This window comes from Bombus affinis, chromosome 6 (genome assembly GCF_024516045.1).
Source record: "Bombus affinis isolate iyBomAffi1 chromosome 6, iyBomAffi1.2, whole genome shotgun sequence".
NCBI lineage: Eukaryota > Metazoa > Arthropoda > Insecta > Hymenoptera > Apidae > Bombus > Bombus affinis.
The window spans coordinates 10,866,796-10,888,036 of NC_066349.1; the positions used below are offsets into that span (position 1 = coordinate 10,866,796).

Here is a 21,241-nt window from a genome sequence, read left to right on the forward strand (position 1 = left end):
ACAATATATTGGCGTATTCTCATTACTGATGATTCAATTACTGGTAATTGGAATGGGGAAGTTTCGTCATGGTGATTATTAGCTTACCAGCAGTTTGTCATAAATATAAAATGTATCGACAAGCATCGTTGTAAAAGTAGAGGAGAAGTAGAGGATTCGAAGTTTAGCAATGCCGCCGTCAGTGAGAGGATTACAGATTTGAAAGTCGAACTGATTGCTTCGTAACTTTGTATGAAAATCGTAAAAATCTAGGATAACGCGTTTCGAAGAGTTTCTACGACTTCCTTAGAAAGATACGAATGCGACGTCAGAATTGAAGTAAATTCAACCGAGAGCAGATGTATATTCCGTTTCGTTTTTATGACACGAAGTTCAACGAAACTGAATTACCAAACTTCAACTAAATGAAAGAGTAAACTAGTATTCGCGTTTATATAACGCGTTTCGATGTAAATTTATATTTTTTCAAAGATAAATCAAGGAATAGGACCTAAAATCAAATTTGATCAAAAAATAAGAAAAAAGAACAGTTTCAAGATTGCTCAATGTGGATTTTTCATTTAGCATCTTGTGGCTATTTCTAGAAACATTGAAAACTTACTACACTATATATATATTTACTAGATGGTGCGTTTTAATGCAAATTCATATTTCTATGAGCATAAATAAAGAAACGAAGAGTGCGATTCGGTTATTCGTTAAAATCGAATTTTCCCGATCGAAACGTCCGAGAGAAAGCAGTTTCGATGTTGGAACTCCGCTCGAGATGGTCGAGATTGTCACGCAAGTGAGTCGAACGTATTTCGAAAGGTGTCGCAAGCTTGGTACCGTACTTTATAGGACGACACGCGACATGGCGAAGAAATTTTTCCCGAAGGTTTCTCGACGGATTTTATCGAGCATGGCACGCACCTTCCTTCCTCAGGCATTCGTAACGAAAAGCGAAACTGCAACGATTAGAAGCACGACCAGCTGAATATCGCGTGTCCCGTGCCACCGCTTGTTTCGTTGGGAACCCGGCCCAAGGCTGATTTTGCTAGAACTCCGACCACAATCGACGACTTTGCTCACTCGAGGGTCGACTCGTACCAGCCTCATGCACAATGGCAGGCAGATGGACAAAAGAGTAACATAGAAGAATAAGATAGTAGATATATATATATATATATATATATATACACACGCGTAAATTCATTTTCTAAAATTATGGTGCCTCTTTAACACTTCCTATTTTATAATTTATTCTTTGATATTTTTCGCTATATTGCTCATCTCTCTCTCTCTCTCTCTCTCTCTCTCTCTCTCTCTCTCTCTCTCTCTCTCTCTCTTTTAACTTATATACAATAACAACTAATAACAAATCTACTACAAATTTTACTTGGAAAATCGAGAATAGATTTCAGTAATTCAGAAAAATGGCTGCCGGTAAAACAAAGCAAAAGTAAATATGTCGGTTGGCGGGTAGTTTGAATTCTATAGAATTCACATCCATAATAGCAAAGAATAAATTATAAAGTAGGGAATATTAAAAAGGCACCATAATTTTGCAAAATGAATTTACGCGTAGTAAATATTATATAATAAGGGCAATGAATAAATATAATATAATATATATACCATAGTATAATAGGAAACTACATAACAGAATAGGGAACTTACTAATATAACTTAATTTACCAATTAAATTATACATATGCAGGGTGTACCATGTAACTCTGTCGCTTGAAATATCTCGCTTGTTCTTGATAACATTAAAAAATGCTTCAGGTTGAATGGATTCGAGGCGGGTATAATTCGACGCGATTAGTTTTCCCTAGGTGGACGCGTAGAGGACATACGAAGGTCCGCGATGTTTTTAGACGAAATCATACATCTTTTAATACATTAGCCGATGCAGCTGGACATTCTATACAAGAAGTATCAATCTATAATGTATATCTCATATATCGTTTCCTCGATGAAATTACAAGAGTTTCGGTTCTCTTTTACACGCCGCATCAATCGCGCAAAACTTCCTTACGTTAACTTAGATATGCCTTGATCTGTCTTATTCTAACTTAACGATCAACAGACAGCTACGGTATTTACCTAGCGATAGTAATCCGTAATATAATATGATAACGAATAAATATCGTACGTACCACGATATAACACTATAGTATACGCGAGAATAGATAACAGTTACCGATATGGAAGGAAAAAGAAACGTTTTGTACAACAGTTGGTAAAATTCATAGCGTACTTATCAATTTTAAAGTTTCCTTTATCCGCCGCTGAATACACGTGGCTATACTTTCGATGGCGTTTCTGGATGGCGATAAATCTTTTTTATCTTCTTTATGCCATCGCTGATTCGTTTGAGTTTACAATCAGAAGACGATTCAATTTATGGTGGATTTGATATTTGTCGATCGAACGATTTCCACTTTTTTCTCAACGTACGTCACGCGAAGGAATTTGCGTTATGGTTGTCAGTCAGCGTTGGAAAAAGCAGTTGGAGAAATACGATCGCGTAGGAGTATCCTAGGGAACATTATGTGGTATTGGCTTCAAGATGAAGAAAAACACGAGTAGTTCGTAATGCGAGTATCAGAGCCTTGGAACGTCGGCTCCCAAGTAGTAAAAACCACTTTAGCCAGCTCGTTTCACAATAGGAAATTTCTTGCAAGAAATAAGAGAAGACACGTCACTGCTTATTTATTAGATAAATAGATAAGTAGTAAACAAGTAGTACGATCAAATAGTTTTCATTTTCGTTCGATATATCGTGCTTAAGAGACGACAAATTGCCATAAAAGTTTTCGTGAACGAAGCGACGAAACAAATATCAAGCAACAAATATCAATTCTTTTTCAGTCGCAATGTTAAAAAAACGAAATTCGGATAATGTAAATTGATTAAAAAAATTGCGAATTGAAATGTTCCACTAACACAGCGATTTTCAAACACGCGTCAAATTTACGGGTGTACGAGTGTACAAAATGCAAAAATTCTTTAGACGATTTGTGATAATTCAGTCATCGTAGTGACATTATCAAATGAGAAGTACGACGACAGCCGATACAACGATAGCTGTTCGGTGTAAGTACTTTGTCTTGAACCAAATATAACATATTTTTCGCTGCGCCTCAGTATTTAGTAGTATAATTAGTTTACGCGTGCTAAGGAGACAAAGAAAATTCAAAATCGCCACCTTTAAATTCCAACATTTTTTTCAAACACCGAAAGACTGCGTCTAAAGAGGCATACACACGTATAACGTAGCGCTGCTTGGCATTGATAATGGCACAACTCGGAAAACGTGTAATTTTAAAGAAGAGGCTCTTTAAAATTTACAAATTTACGTTTTAACGACGTTATGAGGCTGACTTAACACGAGATACGACACTATTCGCGAAAGCAGTACAATCTTATTACGTTTATGGCGTCAGAAAATCACCGTGAATAATAATTGCGATCCTCCGGGCGCAAAACTCATGGAATTATATACTACTATTATCATATATCGCATCTTACGGGATTTTAACGCCGACGACATTACCGATATCCCATCTTTCACGTTGTTTCTATTCGAAAATGATAAAGTCAGAGGTGAATTTTACAAAAAAAAAAGTTCCTCTTCTAGCGATTTCACACAACGTGTTGGTAGTTTTTCAACGACTTTGTAAGAGCGGATTTCCCGTAATTAATCAAAAAGTCATTAGCGCAGCGGTTTACTACAGGGGATTACGTGTTAGGGTTTCTAACTTTGAAGGTGAATATTTCCATGTCGGTAAGGTCGGGCTCCCTAAAAATTGAATCGTCTATAGATAACATGTTAAATAATGTATCGTCCACGTTTTAAAGGATCGAAGAAAATCCGTTCCGCGCTACAAATACGCGTACGTGGTATATCGATGAAGCCGCAGTTAAACCGGTTCGCTCGTGTGGATTCTCGGATCACAGGGAAACAACGAGGACATCCTTCGTCCGATTGAAGTCTATACAGCTTACGTTCGACCCAGAAATTAACCGCGAAGCGCGTTTCTTTGTTTGGAAATTTTTTCACGAACGTGGCACGATGGGCAAGCGGTCATCGCGAAGGAGGTTACGTAACCACTCCTAGTGGTCGTGTTTAGCCGCATCGTTCGCCGAAACGGCTATACGTATATCAAGATTATCCACGGAACGATCAAGAGATAACCTCACGAAACTCGTTCAAACTTCTTACACGAAGGCGAAGGTCAGATTGTCAATTAGTTGTGATAATCCCAGGGAAGGTGATTCCAGATAAAGTAAAACCAAATCGTTTCGCTAGATAACTTTGACGATCTTTTGATGTATACTTACGTCAGCGATCTTCAGCTCATTTTTTCGGCTCTTCACACGTAAACCAATAATTGAAATTTTGCAAAACACCAAACACTCTTATTACGATTTATTCGGTTCGATACAGGACATTTGCGCTGAATGTTAGTTTCATTGGACAATCCAAGGGAAAAGAGGTTAGTGGTCCTGGCTAAATAATTTGATATAATAGAACCTCGTTTATCCAAACAATTCTGCGGACAAGGTGGTTCAGATAATCGAATAGTTTGGGTAATAAAGGTTACTCCTAGCAATCACCACCCGTTATATTATAAGTTCGGATACGAGAGACTGGCGTTCGGATAACCGAGTTTGTTCAATTCGTTGCCATATTTACACGATCTTTGGTTCCATTGCGATTTTCATTGTAATTAAGAATTCAATATTTTTTACTTTCTAACTGAATATTATTTCATTTCATGTATGTATGTCTGTATGTATGTATTACACAGTAAATATTCTGGAAAAATTACATGGTAACAAAGTATATCAGCCATCCTTGTAGAATACACGTTCGTATAATCGAGAGCACCCTCGACCTCGGTTCGGATAATGGAGACTCACCTAGGAATTCGTATATCCGAGGTTAGGTCTGAATTTGTTATATAAACGAGGCGCGGATGAGCGAGGTTCCACTGTAATATTAATTATATTTTTATTTTAATTTTAATTTATTATTAATTTGTCATTTAATTTATGTTAAAATGCATCATTAATAAATTGAAAATAGCGTACTCATTCGACAAACTCGGAGATTTTCAAGTTTCACTTCCAAGTTTCAGGTAGAAATATATAGGATAAATAAATGAGATCACCTGAAATGTCTGCAAAAATATCGACGAACCCTGAGAAACATTAAAGATGCTCTGTTGTATCACATTTGATCAGCCAAGACTTAATTCTTTACGCAAAAATAAACAACCATCTATATATCTATCTCATCAATACGCAAATTTAGCTTAATCCTAATATGGTAGGCAATAGGTGATAAAATTCTAAATTTAACAAAGAGTTGTTTAAAATTTCTTCGACTCGTTATCCGCTAAAGTTTCGTTTATTTATATATTTATTTTCTCCACCCCTTTATGTACGTAAAATTTCCCCGGAGAAAATGGGATCGCGAATGGGAAGCTTTCACAAGCGCCAGAATCATCCTCACAAGTAGTTATGAATCACCCTGTACACGTAAAATCTTTCCAAGACAAGCGTTCGAATCAGCGTGATTTTGCGAACCACTGCGAAACAAAAAAGTGAAAAGACACGATGTATTACGCACTGTAGGCGATCGTGTTTACCGACTAAGGTCGGTCAGGCTGATTAGCTGCTTAATCTCGATTCGCACGCGAATGCAAGCCGCCACCGAAGCCGGATTCGCTGGGTCAAGGTGCACCTTGTGCAGTTGCACGCATCGTCGAGTGACCGTGACAACTGTACTCGCACCTGCCGCAGTTCTGCCGCTCAAATCTTCGAATCTTTCAACGTAGAACTCGCCTTTCGATCTCTCAGGCTTGTAGATGAATCGGTCATTTTGAAATTTGATGTCTCGAAGTATTTTTCGGATCTTTCCGAATTTCGCGAATCTTTCGGAGAACGATTCTTCTGGCAACGTTTCTTAAGAAAGTTGAGAGAACGCAAAGACGTAAGAATGTGAATAGGAAATTTTCAAAACTGTCGAACACGTGTTATGTTTTAATCGATGGTATCAGGTTGGCAACTAAGTGAAACTTTATTTTCCCGGATTGATATCTCGGAACTTTATACCTTGGAAATCTCGTGAAAAACGATTCTCTTGGAAATTAACACATTGACGGCGGCAGACGCCAATTAGCGTGTTTTATTTCTCAACTGCTAGTTACTGGAGACGCTAATTCGCCTCTTACGTACTTCACGCGGAACCTTATAAGAACGTTAACTACTTTTAAATAAAACAGTAGAAAAAGTTAAAATTGTTTATTTAAAAGTTAAAACTGTTAAATAGAACACTACATTAATCGAGCTTGAATAATAAGAAACTGTTATCGGTATTTAAAAAATTGTTGAGGATAATTTATTTAATAATGAGGAGGCAGACAAAAATAGAAGATCAGAGTGTTGAATATAGCGAAGAAATTTGTGCAGATGTGTTGCCGGATGTACCAGGTGATGCCGGAAATGAAAATATATCTTACTTCCTATATGTTACTATTTATAATATATATAGATTTATATTATTATTGTTATTAAATATTACACTTGGTAAATGCCATACACTCTTTGGAATCATTCCGATCATTTATTAAATAATTCCAAAAATACGTGACAATTCAAGCTATATACTTATCATCATCGACGTGTTGAGGAAGTTGTAAAAATAAAATCTCGAATTTCAGTACTGTCGGACACGATATTACGCTTTTGATCGCGATCAAATTTCACAGATATATGAAATTAAGCCAGCGTAAGAGATTCGAAGTTTACAAGCTTGAAAGTTCAAAAGGAGATGTAAAAGTTTGTAAAAGAAGATATTGCGTGAATGCAACGTTGCCTTTTAATAGGTTAACGAGAGCGGACACAAAGGCAGTAGAATAGTCCGATCACGTTGAGCCGCGCGCCAGTAGAAATGGTCAATCTTCAGCCGCCCTTTCTATACAATCCACTACAAGGGAACTGAATTTTCTCCGGAACGTTGTGTGTTTTCAAATGCACTCGCGTTTCCTTCAACGCGATTTTTAACGCGACGATATCCGTCAGAGGTAAAATACGCTGACACTCGAAAGTCATATTCTTAACACCGACCCTATCAAGTGCGGTGAAACGACCGGTTTCAAAATTTAATTAAAAATTCTACGTTCCTTGTTATTTCTTTTCTTCGTCTAATTTTATGTAGGTTCATATATCAACCTATTAACTGCGGTGTTTATTTCGAAAAATCCATTGTTACAATATACGTAATATAATTATTTAATTAATTACATACGTGTTTTTAATAAAATGAAAATAATTAAAGTAATTGTGTATTCTGTGTATTTTCCCAGCATTTAAATTTTTCTGAAATACGATCATCAATTACAATAAAATCTTGTCATCATTTGTTCCTACAATTTTGTGGTTCTCCGGTTCAGAAAGCGCCGATTAAAGAAGCGACCGTTTCGACCTTTACGATTCGCTTGTTTTGCGACCTACTTCGCTTTGTTTATTCAGATTGATCGACTACTTGAGATTTGCTTGTCTGTCAAGTAAATTGTATTTTTACCACTCGAGCGACTTTGCGACCGCCTGAAATGCAAGAGCCAGCTCGAGCATCCTTGCTCGTTAGAAACTTCTTGGCAAGAGACGATACGATTATGACTTATCAACCATCGTATTCGTCACACACAACAACTGTGCGATTTCTTTCCGTCTCCAAGTACGAAAATAACTACGAAAGAGCAAGTTCGAAACGAGCCGAAGACGTAAGACAAGAAAGGCTGAGTGAACAGGGAGCCAGAGATGAATTTGGAAAATGTTTTCAGATGAGGAAAAAACGTTGGAAAATTGTGAAAATAAATACATATTGTTCGAAAAGGAGAAAAATTACAGAAACCTTTTGTCATAAGTAAAAATCCGCAGACTAATTAATTATCAGTTGTTCGTTGTCATTATCGGTCCTCTTTATCGCAGAAAAATTTAATCATCTTGGCGGATAAAAGAGGGAAAGATATTTTGTAAATTTAATGCCACCATGAACTAGTGAAATTCTATTAAACTGCCATAGGATGAAGTTCGTTCTCTGCGAATATCGCGATCCTTTGTAGATCTCAAACGTGTTTTTCAAATCATTTTGCACAGTCCACATTGTATAATCAGTAGCAGTAAAGGAAGAGTTAAACACACGGGTGTTCGACTGGGAATAAACTGATAAGTTTCATGAGTCGGTAAAGTTGCTAATTACTAATTAAGAGTGTTCATTAGTCGTGGTACGTCGGTGCAAGTATGAAACGAGGAATAGCGCGACTTTGTCGCTCGAGGGAAATTAAATCGAAACATTTTCGGCTATCTGTTACTGCTATTTCACAGGAACTTTCTTCGATAACTTCGGCGACCAGAAGTTGCCGCAAAACCAGAACGTGCTAACGTTGGATCGTGTCTCGAATTTTCCTCACAACGTTCCCATCCTCGCTCGCCTCGCTCCACGATATTTCGATCTTCTCGCGCGGTAATGTATCGACTGAAAATATCGGTAAATTGACAAGTTGCAAATTGTAGGATACAGATCTTTCTTTTAGAATTTCGTACGCTTCATTGCCAATTATCGTCGTAAGAGAATTTTTTTTCTGGTAGTTAGTCTAGGGATTTTTATGAGCCCTAATGAAAAATTTGAGAAAATGCATAGAAATTGTAATATAATTTTGAAAATTATAACAATCCACGATTATTTCAATATTATAATTAGAACAATTTACAATGAAATTTGTACGTGGATAAACAAATAATTTGTAACACATATAATTTTGATTAACCTACAATAATCCTAAAATCACAACTATAACATCTATCAAAATGTGCAAGTTAGGAATAAGTTTCCTACATTATCAACAATCACACGCAGTGTATGTACAGCGAAATAAATCTGCCTATCAAATCTATCTACGTGTTATTCAACAAAATATTCAAAGTGTAGCCTTAACAATACCATTCCTACAAGCGTGTTCATAAAAGTATCAATTCTCACACGTAATTCATCATCCACCCAACAACTTATGAATAGACTATAGATTTTTATACAAATTATATACATACATTTCCGAGAACATAATCGAAGGTGTTGCTAGTCTCGCTAGAAAATTGTTTTGCCTATCGAATATTATAGAAAACACTATATCTCGGATACTTCAAATATTTCTTCGTATTACGTTCATTTTCTGCGAGTTTTCACTTTCCAACTTGCCCGAAACGCAGAAAGATGCGCAGTCAATTTATGGCTCGTAAAATTTCATTTACCATATTAATCACTGTGAATTCGATTATGCAACAGATACCAGACAATGTTGCAGGTAGAGTATTTACAGCAACGACGCAGGTGACTGAGTCGCGGGTCGATATTTCCGCTCGAACCTTCCTTTCACAGCTTTAAACCACGTTTCCAAAGTCCCTGCATCTTCGATGTTGGCCTGTTTGCGTTCCTTGGTTGCGCTTCACCGAGTCGAGAAGCATGATCCCGTCCAAGGGTAGATTAGAGCTTTCACGTGAAAGGGGAAAGATGTTCGCCACGGTTCAGAGCACTTGATTGGCCTCTAAGTAGAAAAGTCCATTAAACATCGGGCCGTGCGTGCGCGCTCCTGCACGCGCCACTCTGCCACGATCGCCTATTGAATCGACTAACTCGATCGATGGTATTGAAACTTGCGTTTTATTCAAGTAATGACTTCAAGAAAAACTCTACATCTTTACTTTTTGTAAAAACTTTTGTATATCCGTGACCTGGACACCGTTGTTACGAAAAGAATAGAATTTAGTGAAACAAAAAGTTCAAAATAAAAAGAGGTCGATATTATCGTGTTCTTCAATACAAATTATGTTTTGGATTACAAGGTCTAGAAACAAAAGAGCTATAAGTAGATTTCTATTGTTGTTTCTTGGAACCTTTAGCTAGAGCTACAAGGTTAACTTTTTGGTAATGTCCTTTGCAATAAATATTGGGTTGACAACTAAGTGATTGCGGATTTTGTCATTAGATGGTATTGACAAAATCTGCAATCACTTAGTTACCAACCCAACATATGAACGTGCTCCCTATCAAGCTTCTTCCATTGTATTGTAACAGTGTAAGAGTGGGGATCTGGCATACACTATACTTATACTTATACTTATACCTATACTTATTTCAATATATTTTTCTATTACAAATTCATCCACTCGTTTTTCTATCAGTCAACTTCAACACGTTTCTACCTGTCTCGTCGTTTAGACTGCGGATTTCTGGATTTGTTGGTCGTTTGCGAAGAAATTTGAAGATACTGTTATAGAGTCTATTATTTCCTTGCGAAACGAAAGAAGCTTTTCGGCCAACCTAATATTGTAATATTTGTTAGACAATACGTATTTCTGTTTAGGTTTCGTATCTTCAGTTACGTCTACGAAAACATACAGAAACATATCAAATTTCCCGGTGTCTGCTTTCTATCGCGTTGGTCATCGCGCTATTTACCGTGCTACTCAGAGTATCTGCGCACCATCGTATTTATTAAAGGCTGACAACTAAGTGATTGCGGATTTTGTCAATACCACCTAATGACAAAATCCGCAATCACTTACTTGCCAACCCAATATTTGTATCCTAATTAATTAGGTGCAAGTGCAGGGCGTACTACCATGGCATATATATACCACAGTATAATACGTACGATATACAGCCGGGTAAGTAAATGTTACGGATTAAATTATGCATATACAGGGTGTACCACGTAACTTTATCACCTGGAACATCTCGTTTGTTTTTGGTAATATTAAATAATTATTTCTGGTACAGATTGAATGGTTTCCAGGGGAACATCATAATCTGACGGGACTAGTTTCTTCGTAGGTAAACGCGTAGACGACGTACCAAGGTCACCGGCGTTTTTTTCTTTTTTTATAGAGAATCATATATCTTCGAATACATCGATCGATCCATCTCGGTATCGCTTCTGAAAAAACTATTAACCTACTTATATCAGAAAGCTGTTACTTTGGCACTGGTTTAGCGATCCTCTCAGAATTTTTTTTTTTTTTTATATCACCAGATTTAAATTACTCATTTATACCACCAGTTTCATAGTCTAACCAACTCCGTTCCTTCGAGACTCAGTGACTATTGCAATATTCGTTACTTTTTTCATTCTTTATACGTCGCAGTGACATACTTTTTCGTATAACCCGAAGGCTAAAACCGATCACTCTATACATATGTATGGGAAAATGTTGTCAAAAATGATGATCTTGACAACGTACTTCCATGGGACCGAAAGCCATGGGACGAGGCAATTCTATTGGGTTGGCAACAATGTGATTGCGGATTTTGTCAGTGCCACCTAATGACAAAATCCGCAATTATTTTCTATTAGTAGCGAAAACTTGTTACATGTCGTTACTGTCGCGTGAACATTACAATAACCAAAAAAAAGAGAAAAATACGGTTCGTTTAAATCGAATAACGTTCATTCACATACACATGTACACGTGTACAAAGACATTACTTACTTGAATACATTAAAATAAATTAAACCTCGATACGCTGCTTTTAAACTGCTATTCTAGAACATGGAGACGGTTGGTGAATGTTAGCGCGAAAGAATGTTGGCGAAACGATGTTCGGCCGAGTGACGCGCGAAGCCCTGGGTTTAATCGCGTTTAGAATTGAAGGAAAGGCCGAAAGTGGTTCAAGTACGGGGCCATGCGGCGACATGCTCTTCTCCCCGAAATAACGATTGCTCCTACACTGTTTACCTGAGAGACGAACTATCGATTACGCGCAGCGATAAATATAACGCCAACTAAAGCCGGTCGACCTTCTTCCGCGAGGCATAGTCAATGGTCGTTTTCAAGGTGCCGTTTTTACAGCTCTGTTACGTGGCCGTAACTACGTTAACCTAAGAAGATAGCAATCTCTGCTTAACCCTATTGATCATTCTTTTCCATCTGTCCCTTTCATCTCTCTCTTTCTCTCTCTCTCTCGCTCTCTCTCTCTCTTCTTATTTCTCTGTTTCTCTCGAGTAGATCCTCGCATCGATTTCCATCGATTTGATTAACACTTTACTGACCGCTAGGGGTTCAACAACATACGCACTTTCGACCGGTAGCTCAGGCGCAAATTCTCCCTAGCACGGGCTCTGTTTCGGTTTAGATTCTCCAATACCATTCTTTTCGTTCATCGCGAACGGTAAGTTTTCCAAATTGGTATAAAACTGTAGGAGCTTACAAAGCAACGCAACTGACGCAACTGAGCAAGGTACCTTAGTACTAAATAACAAATTACTGCTCATATAATGAGAAGGATTGTTTATCGTCATGGCAACCGTATTAACTGTGGGTAGGCTATCGGTCGGTAAGCGTTGGAGATAAAAAACCGATTAATCGACTATCGGTCGATAAAGTGTTAATATAAAATGAGATACATTGGGTTGACAACTAAGTGATTGCGGATTTTGTCATTAGGTAGTATTGACAAAATCCGCAATCACTTAGTTGCCAATCCAATAATAAACGGAGAATAATTTAATCGATGTGTTTAATTAATGTTTCAAGAGGGCGTTTAATACGTTCGAGATTATTGACGTATGTATGTGACGTGTGTGTACGTATGTGCCGGTCGTTTAAGTAACGCTGCTGACGCAATTATCGATACACTGCGATGGAAAATGATGAAATCGAAGCTAATACTACGCTGAGGCACTAATGCTTAAAATAAAGACATCTTTGACTAAAAGAAAAAAAAAGAGAGAGAGAAAAGAATGCAAGTTTAGAGGTTTGCGTAGTAGTTAAATTAACTGCAACCGCACGCGTAATTTACTATATGCGTATGCGAAGAAAAATTGATCATTTCTATGCATCTAATGTAATTTTAGATAAACAATTGAAATAAATAATTCTTAAGAAGAAGCTGTAGAATTAGAAAAGAAAAATACGTTTGTCAATGTTTTCCCTAAAAAGTCACGAGAAACGTTTATAATTATGTGTTGCAATGTGCGTAAATACCTTTATGAATACAGTTAATTTAACTAATTAACCGTTGCGACCTCTTTGAAAAGCTTGTGCAGCTGAAATGCATTGCAGAGAACAAAGGAAGTGACAGCTACTTTGTTCATATTATATACAATTGTTTCACAATAATTATTTATATTTTTTCATTTTTGTTTGTTTTATTTTTTCTCTTCGAAATATTCGAAACATCCTGAAATTTACCAATATATTTTAGTTGTCGCTAAAATTGCAATTCAAACAGCAAATTCTAACTACTTTTTACTTATAACGAGTATACTCGTCGTGACGAAAAATATTTTCATTTCTTCGTGACGAGTGTACTCGTCAAGAACACGGTTAACAGTTGACTGGTTAAAACGAATAAATCAAAAGTAGGCGAATATTCTATAAACATCCGTGGTTGATGCAGCAAATAAAAAGATTGGAGAAATCAACGATACCGGACTGCTCACCGCTTATTTTTCACATTAAAAACGAGAAGCAGGTACGAATTGCAGAGGCTTCGAGGTTGATCGGCGAGCGTAAACCGAGCTTTAGCCATCAGAAGCCCCGACTATGATTCTCGAAAGTAGTTTAACCGGCGCATAAATCAGCCTGTTGGAGGGACGTGTGGGTGGTGGTGGGTGCACGTCCGTAAGCCGATGTCCAATCTTATCGGGCTTATTGCTCGTTTGCCCCGCAGCCAGGAAGGAAATATTTGCCTGTCGACGATAAAACACCGTCAACGTTTATAACGAGCTTGCAAGGAATTAATAACCGACCGCGGGACACTAGGTAAAAAATTGGAATAAACGCAAAGTTGATCGTGAAGTACATACTTGAGCATTCGTAATGTGACGACACTTGGCAACCATGTATATCGCCGAAGCGAAGTGCCTAATAAGCCATAAATATGCCAACGGTCTTTCCGCCGAATGTTCGAGAAGAAGGCGTGCGTGGCAACGGTCGCGAACGCCTAACAAACGCATGGATAGTGGGGATATTGAGGGGCGACAAAAAGAAAAGAATCGAATCCGATCGACAGTTAGGTTCGAACCAAGAAACGATAAAGTCGAGTTGTAACCGGACAGCGAGATTGACCAGCGGAACCGAGAACGATACGCGACGCGATCAAAAGAAGACACTTGTTAATAAATATATTGTTGACCTAAACATCGAGTGATTATTTAACGCATTACACCCAATATCACCTCAGTAGAAATCAGAAGCAAACGTACTGTTGCTCGTGACGGTACGTGTTCGAACATTCGTAGATGTTAGAATACACGCACGTACAGTTGCTCGTGAAAGTATATACTCGAAGATCTATAGAAGTTAGAATAGACCATGAAAATTCCGCGAAAATTAGAAAATTAGAAATTCCGTGAGCGAGCTCGCGGAAATGTTCGAGCGCTTTTATAGAAATTGAAATAAACGTGCGACATGACGCAGCGATTAGAACACGAACGTGGGCTCGCTCGTGGAAATATTCGAGCGTGTTTACAGAAATTTAAATAAACGTGCGACACAACGTAGAATACACTAGAGAATTTAGAATAAACATACAATTGCTCATGGAAATATTGGGACACTCGTAGATGATTTTGACGAGTATAGTAGGTGCGTTAGACGAAACATTTTGCAATTTGATTAACGCTGCTATCATAAGTCGAGACTCGATTATCGTAATTATATTGGTAAAGTATAAAGCAAATGTGAAAATGTGCGAAGCAAACTGCACAATATCTAGTACAATTGTTGTATATGTATAGTATTTCGCAGAGAGTAAGCTGGAAGCCATTCTAAGTTAAAGGCAAGGATTATAATAAATAATAATAATAATACATTTCACAGAGGTCGTAACAATATTTGAACAATTATATCAATTATATTGGTCCTGGTATGTATCAGAGCTATATTCAATAATTATTATGTGCACAAGATTGCTGTTCATATTGTATAGTTGGTTCTTATTAAATACATGTTTGCAGTAGATATTTGGTAACTTTTATATACATTTTTAGATCGCGTTGAAATTTAACCAATATAATTATAACAGACTTGTGTCGTTCCAAATAATGATGAAATTTCAAAATGTTTTATATAACGCGTACAATATATACATAATATTAAATACATTTTAATATGTCAATGTATAATGTGTTTTAATGTTATACATATAACAGTGTCAAATTGACTTGGAGTTTTATCAATACAATCAGGACAATTTTACATAACACGTACAATATGTACATAATATTTAACACATTTTAATATGTCAATATATAATCCGTTCTATGTTATATATACGATATGTATGTACAGTTTCAGATTGACTTAAATTTTGTCAATGTAATCAGGACAATTTTACGTAACACGTACAATATGTACATAACATTCTACATTTTAATATGTCAATATATAATGTGTTTTATATTATACGTACCATATGTATAGTTTCAGATTGACTTGGAATTTTATGAATATAATCATGACAGTTTTATATAACAGTTTTCTATAATAACAATTTTAATATGTCAATATACAATTCACTCTATTTAATATATACACAATGAACATAAAAATGTTCTATCATAAAATATTGAAATACATATAGAGTTACTATTCTTCTTACACGATTTACGAATAATGTTAACGTACGAACAGTTGCGCGATATTTAATTCTCTAATTAAAATTAAATTCTTCTGTAATTGTCTAATTGGTAAGCGTTCATATACTTTTGCTATACTATCGTTCGTATTGTAGCAAGTTTCTAACAGATGAACCAATGTTGCGGAATCAGAATATTTCTTCTTTCGAAATAGCATTTCGCCGAAACATTAGATAAATCCGGTCTAAATCGTTCTAGTTGACAATAATAGAACGTGTTCGAAACAGCACACATATCGGTTGATCGAGAAATACCGCGTTGCTCGCGACCAGGATTTTCACGAAGATGTTATCGAACCGGTGGTCGGGGAAAACTCGGGCGAGCTCTAAGGAAAATTACGTGGTCACAGCGTTTCTTTCGCTTGGAATAGAACAACGTCGATCGTACGCGATAAAACGAATTTCACATCGAGTTTCTTTCCGCCTTTATTCCCCTTTTTCCCCAACCTTCACCGACTAATATCTCCCATAATTCTAACTTTATTTCCATTTCTAAATTTTCCTCTCTCTCTCTCTCTCTCTCTCTCTCTCTCTCTCTCTCTCTCGATACAGGCAAGCCCTTTTTTCTACTTGATATATACAGGCCACCGCCCATACAAACGAAATAACGACAAAATAAAATGCAATAAAATTTCTTCTTTCAAAGTTTCATTTTCCAGAAAATCGAGTTCCAAAATTTATATTATTTATATTTACCATAAATTTGAGATATTAATAAAATTAATAAAGTCGAAGATACTGTCTTTGTATTCGTTGACTGGATGTTCGCTTATCGAAATTTTCTAATATGCTTCCGGTGACAGAACGAAGGAGGAAGACTCGCTAGAGTGGATAAACGTTAGAAAGTATACTATATCGAAAAGTTGATGGTATAAGAGGGCTGTTTATCGCAGTGGGGACAGGGGGAGGGTTTCAAATGTTCTCTTACATCGGGCCGTTAATCTCATCCATATTCAAGAGGCACTTCGCTTTGCTGAATCGGATTTGCCATAGCTTGCCTCGGTAAACGCATTAAAAACTCGCGAATCGGATCACCCGCTGAAACACGAGACACCGAACAGCTGAGAAACTTTGCTTGCAGCCAATCATTTTTACTCGAATCGACAAGATACGCTTCATCGATCCTGCCCATTTCAACCTTACCGATACCTTCGAGCTGACAATCTTTTTCGTCTCCTATACATCGTCCAGTTTCTAACGAAATAAATCCGAACGATTTAACGAACAAATAATCTTCGAACGCTATTCGATTCCAACTCTTCAATTCGCAACAGTGGAAACTTCCGCCAACTAATTCTCTCGCCGTTTCTAAGCACAAAATTGTCTCGTTTGGATCGAACCGGACAAATATCTTCCAAGCAGTGATAAAAACGTCATTGGAGAAAACATTTCGTATGAAAGTTGGTCTGTTTCTGGTTATAAAACTTGTTGTTATTGGTAATTTTGTGACGATGACGAAAATCTTATCGTAGGTGGACGTGCCTTGGACATTTCGAGGTGATCTTCGTCTTTCTAAATGGAACCACGCGTTTCTTTATACGCGATCTTTATATTTTTGTTCTCTGCAAAAAAGTGTTTGAGCATTTGGGTTGAAAAATGATCGCTTCGTGGAAGATATTTTTGTTGAGAATTATGAATCTTAATCGCTGAAATAAATGTAAAGGTTACACTTAGAATTTATATTAAAATAGTTTTAGATTTATTTAATACATGATTTACAGGATCTTCGTCGATATACATTTGCACGAGTCTCAGTACTCTCTTTGTCTCACCATTTTCTATACCACATTGCTAACACGTACTTCCATACACTCACACTCACATACGTGTGTCACTACTACGCGGCTAATCTAGTCTTGCACACAAAATTATATATATCTCAATAATTTTAACTTTAATCTCGAGAAAATGATCGCGAGGGACGAGGAAACACAGCGCAGTGCCTCTATGTCGCTACGTTCTCCTCATCCAGGTACTTGAGTGGAACAATGATTACCCAAAAAGTAAATATTTCAACTTTAATTTGGTTGCACAAAAGACAAGGAAACCATAAACGTGGATAGAGTCGGCGTGACCTGCATGCAAACTGCATGAAATGGCGTATCGAGAATCGTACAGTTGCGTGTAAATAAGCCAAATTCAGCTTGAAATCTCGAAAGCATCTCCACGTAAATAAATCTGTTGGTCATCGTAGGACGCTCCTCTTGAAATAGAACGAGTTCTATTGGAAACATTTTCTCGAAAAATCTATCGTTTACGAGATATGACTCGCGTGAGTAGCGACTAACACGAGACACCCTGTATATCATCAAGTTATCGATCAGATAAATAAATAGAAATTCTTCCATCGTTTATCCACCTCCGTTCTTCCTTATTTTTATTATTCCACGATATACGACAATTTATAACGCTAATATCTCAACTGAAACAAAGAAATGTTCGTAAATAATCGCTCGGTCGATCCATCGTCAAATTACAGAGTCACAACAATTTTCTTGCAACACTTCGTTTCCGCCCTGTTTCACTTTGCCCAATTATTCCTCGTCATCGTGTCGATTTGGCACAGCAACCGCATCTCGCCGTTCTTATCCACATCGTTGCTTGACGATCCAGCTGGCAACGATCAACATCCATCCTCGAACAGCAGCAGCAAGAAGAAACGACGAAGCTACGCTGCTCGACTCGATCCAACTCGCGAAACAATTTCTTCTTTGAAACAAATTCATCAGCAAAGCTATCGAAACGCTCGTTCGTTTTCGTCGAATCGCCACTTACTCTGCGAAATTTCGAGCCGCAGAAGTACAGAAAACGCGTAAGATCCAACGATCGAAATATGCAAGAAAATGCAGAGATTTTGAGTATACAGCTTCCGGTCGAGCAACACGTAGAAGCGAGCGAAACGTGAATTCTCGTGGGAAAGTAAGAAAAAGATACAGAGTAAAATCTTTTTTCGAAATCGAAGGGAAATCGAGTTTAAGATTATACGTTGGAACATGGCCAATTTTTAGACTGGACAGGACTAAATTATCCATAGGAGATCGTGCGGAAAATAAGTGGAGAACGTAGATTTTTCCCGCTAAGTTTAAAACAGAGTTTAAACGCGTTTAGTTCGGGATGTGTTTAGCACGCGCGTACGATAAATTTCGAAATTTATCTTCCTCGGAAACGAAGCGTCCTATGAACAAATTTTATTCCACGTTTTCCACTTATTTTCATACGTAGAACCACCTTTTGTCGATCATCTGGTTCTATTCAGTCCGCAATTAGCCGTGTTTAACGAATTATTTGGCCGAGTATAAATATCTGGCAATTCTTGCAGTTAGCTGCCTTCTCTTTCTTTTATTAATTAAAAAATAAAATAAATAACAAAATTAATAGCGTCCTTGGTAATCTGGGTCGATCGTAGTTTTATAAGCGCGATACCTGTATCAAGCGTCCCGATACCTTCCAACTGGGCTGTACATTCAACGAAAGTTTACATGGAACAGATAATAAAGTGCAGTGTTACGTAGAGTGCAACTCCGCGTGTACGAAATCTATTAGGTTGTCCGAAAAGTTTCTTTCGTTTCATAAGTGAAATAATAGATACACAACATTTCTTATTTTATATTATTTTATAGATTTATGTATGATCCATTTTGTAGTAATAGAATAAAATGGATCAAACATAATTCAATAAAATAATATTGTAGCATCTTACTACAATTAGTGTATTTGCAATAGATTAAACAGGTGTTGGTTAAACAGGAAACGATGGTTATTTAACGTCAACTAAATACAATAACGTACTATAATTAAGACAAATAAGTAGTTAATTTGCAACTCTTGTCACCACGGTTCCAACACTCTTTCTCACACGGACTACACTCTCTCGACAACACAATTCGCGCTCTCTGACTTCTCAACTAACACTGATCGTTAATTCGTCTTTCTCCCTTAGCGTCCCTTTGTCCTTTGTCTTAACCCCACCACGCACGTGATCCGCAACCGCTCGTGGTCAGGGTCACGTAGGCCTTTTCAGTGTAACTATTCGATTCAAGGACCGACGATATATTGTTGGGCCTGTCTGCATTTTGACTTTCTCGCGACATTGTTTATAGTTCGCCCGATATCTCTTAGGTCTTTCGTTCACGATACGACAATATAAAACAAAAAATGTTGTGCATCTACTACTTCCTTATAAAACGAAAGGAACTTTTGGGACAACCTAGTATTTACATATGCAAAATTTTAGTAGCGTCTGATTAACTGAACTTTATTAGTCGACCTCCTACTATCGTCTGAACTAACCTCCAGCCTATCTTGTACGAGTCTAACAATAAGGTGGAAACAGTAGAGACACGCGTTATATGTTGCCAATCCAATACAAGTTTGCAACGTATTTAGGAGGAAATGTTTCGTGGAATCCTCTTGCACGAACGCGAACTGCGATTAACCGAACGAAATGGATGGACAGGAAATTACGTAGAGCCTTGACTATTCGAGATGATGTGTCATCTATTTATTTAGTGGAAAACTGAGAAACTAGTGAGATTTGTTAGTTGGTTCATAAAGCGTATAATAAAATCGTAGGTTTTTATTTTATTGCGTGTGTTTAGGTTTGATTCATCGTTTAATCTATCGGCAACTTGATCAACTGTTTTCGCAATATCCGACTATTCCAGTGCTCTTACGTACTGTTCGCGTTAAAATGTCCAGAAAGACCAAGTTACGCTCAAGTTTAAGGCGTCTCGGACTATACGGAACTTGAGTCGAACTCGCATAAACGAGACTCCGCTGTATACGAACCACCTGGTTGTATGTGGACCAACTGATCTATCCAGGGTATTCTCGTCGTATTTTTGGTGATCGAATTCTATCAATTTTAATTCGAAAGAAAGTGGGAAAGAAACATTATAGTTGATAAATAAAATCTTTAATTTCATCAAGTTGATAATTACTTTGCTCCTTACGGTATTTTAAACCAACTAACCTTTCGATTCTTAGCCAGATCTACCGTATAATTTGTACTAAAGGAAAATAGAGAATGTCGAAAAAATTGCTATCTTACAAATTGGTCCAATGGCCTTTGAAGTTTCAGCGTGTAGTTTGCACAAAATTCTGCCGTATAATTTTCACAAAATTCTAGTTTCCACAAAACCAAACTGGAGAATCCTAGAAAATAGCTCGCTTTTAAATGATTCTTCATGATCTTCTACGAGACAAACAAGTTCCTTAGCGCGTTTCTTCAAACGCTATATCGCTTCCACGTAGATTTTCGAGTGTTCTGAGTGAGAAATATTTCCATTTCGAGTAACGTGTTTCTGCCAACGTTGTTCATCTTTGCAGCTACACTTGTCAACGCGCACATAAGCCAACTGATTCAATTCGCGGAACAGTTTCCTTCTTGCGTTGCGCGTATTATTCATCACGCAAACTCCTGAAACGCTGTCTCATTCGTTTGGTTCGTGGTCGGGCCAATGGTTTGCCAAGCCATTCGAGGATCGTTTGCTTGCATGGTGTTCCTGTTGCATAGGCCTGGACGGGAAGGCACACGCTGGTCGAGGA

General features: G+C 37.3%; 1 protein-coding gene across 8 annotated transcripts in view; it reads left to right on the forward strand.

Moving 5' to 3' along the window:
* The window catches only part of LOC126917692 (potassium voltage-gated channel protein eag), a 157,913-nt gene that overhangs the window by 76,809 nt on the left and 59,863 nt on the right, over positions 1 to 21,241 (forward strand). The window lies entirely within an intron of this gene.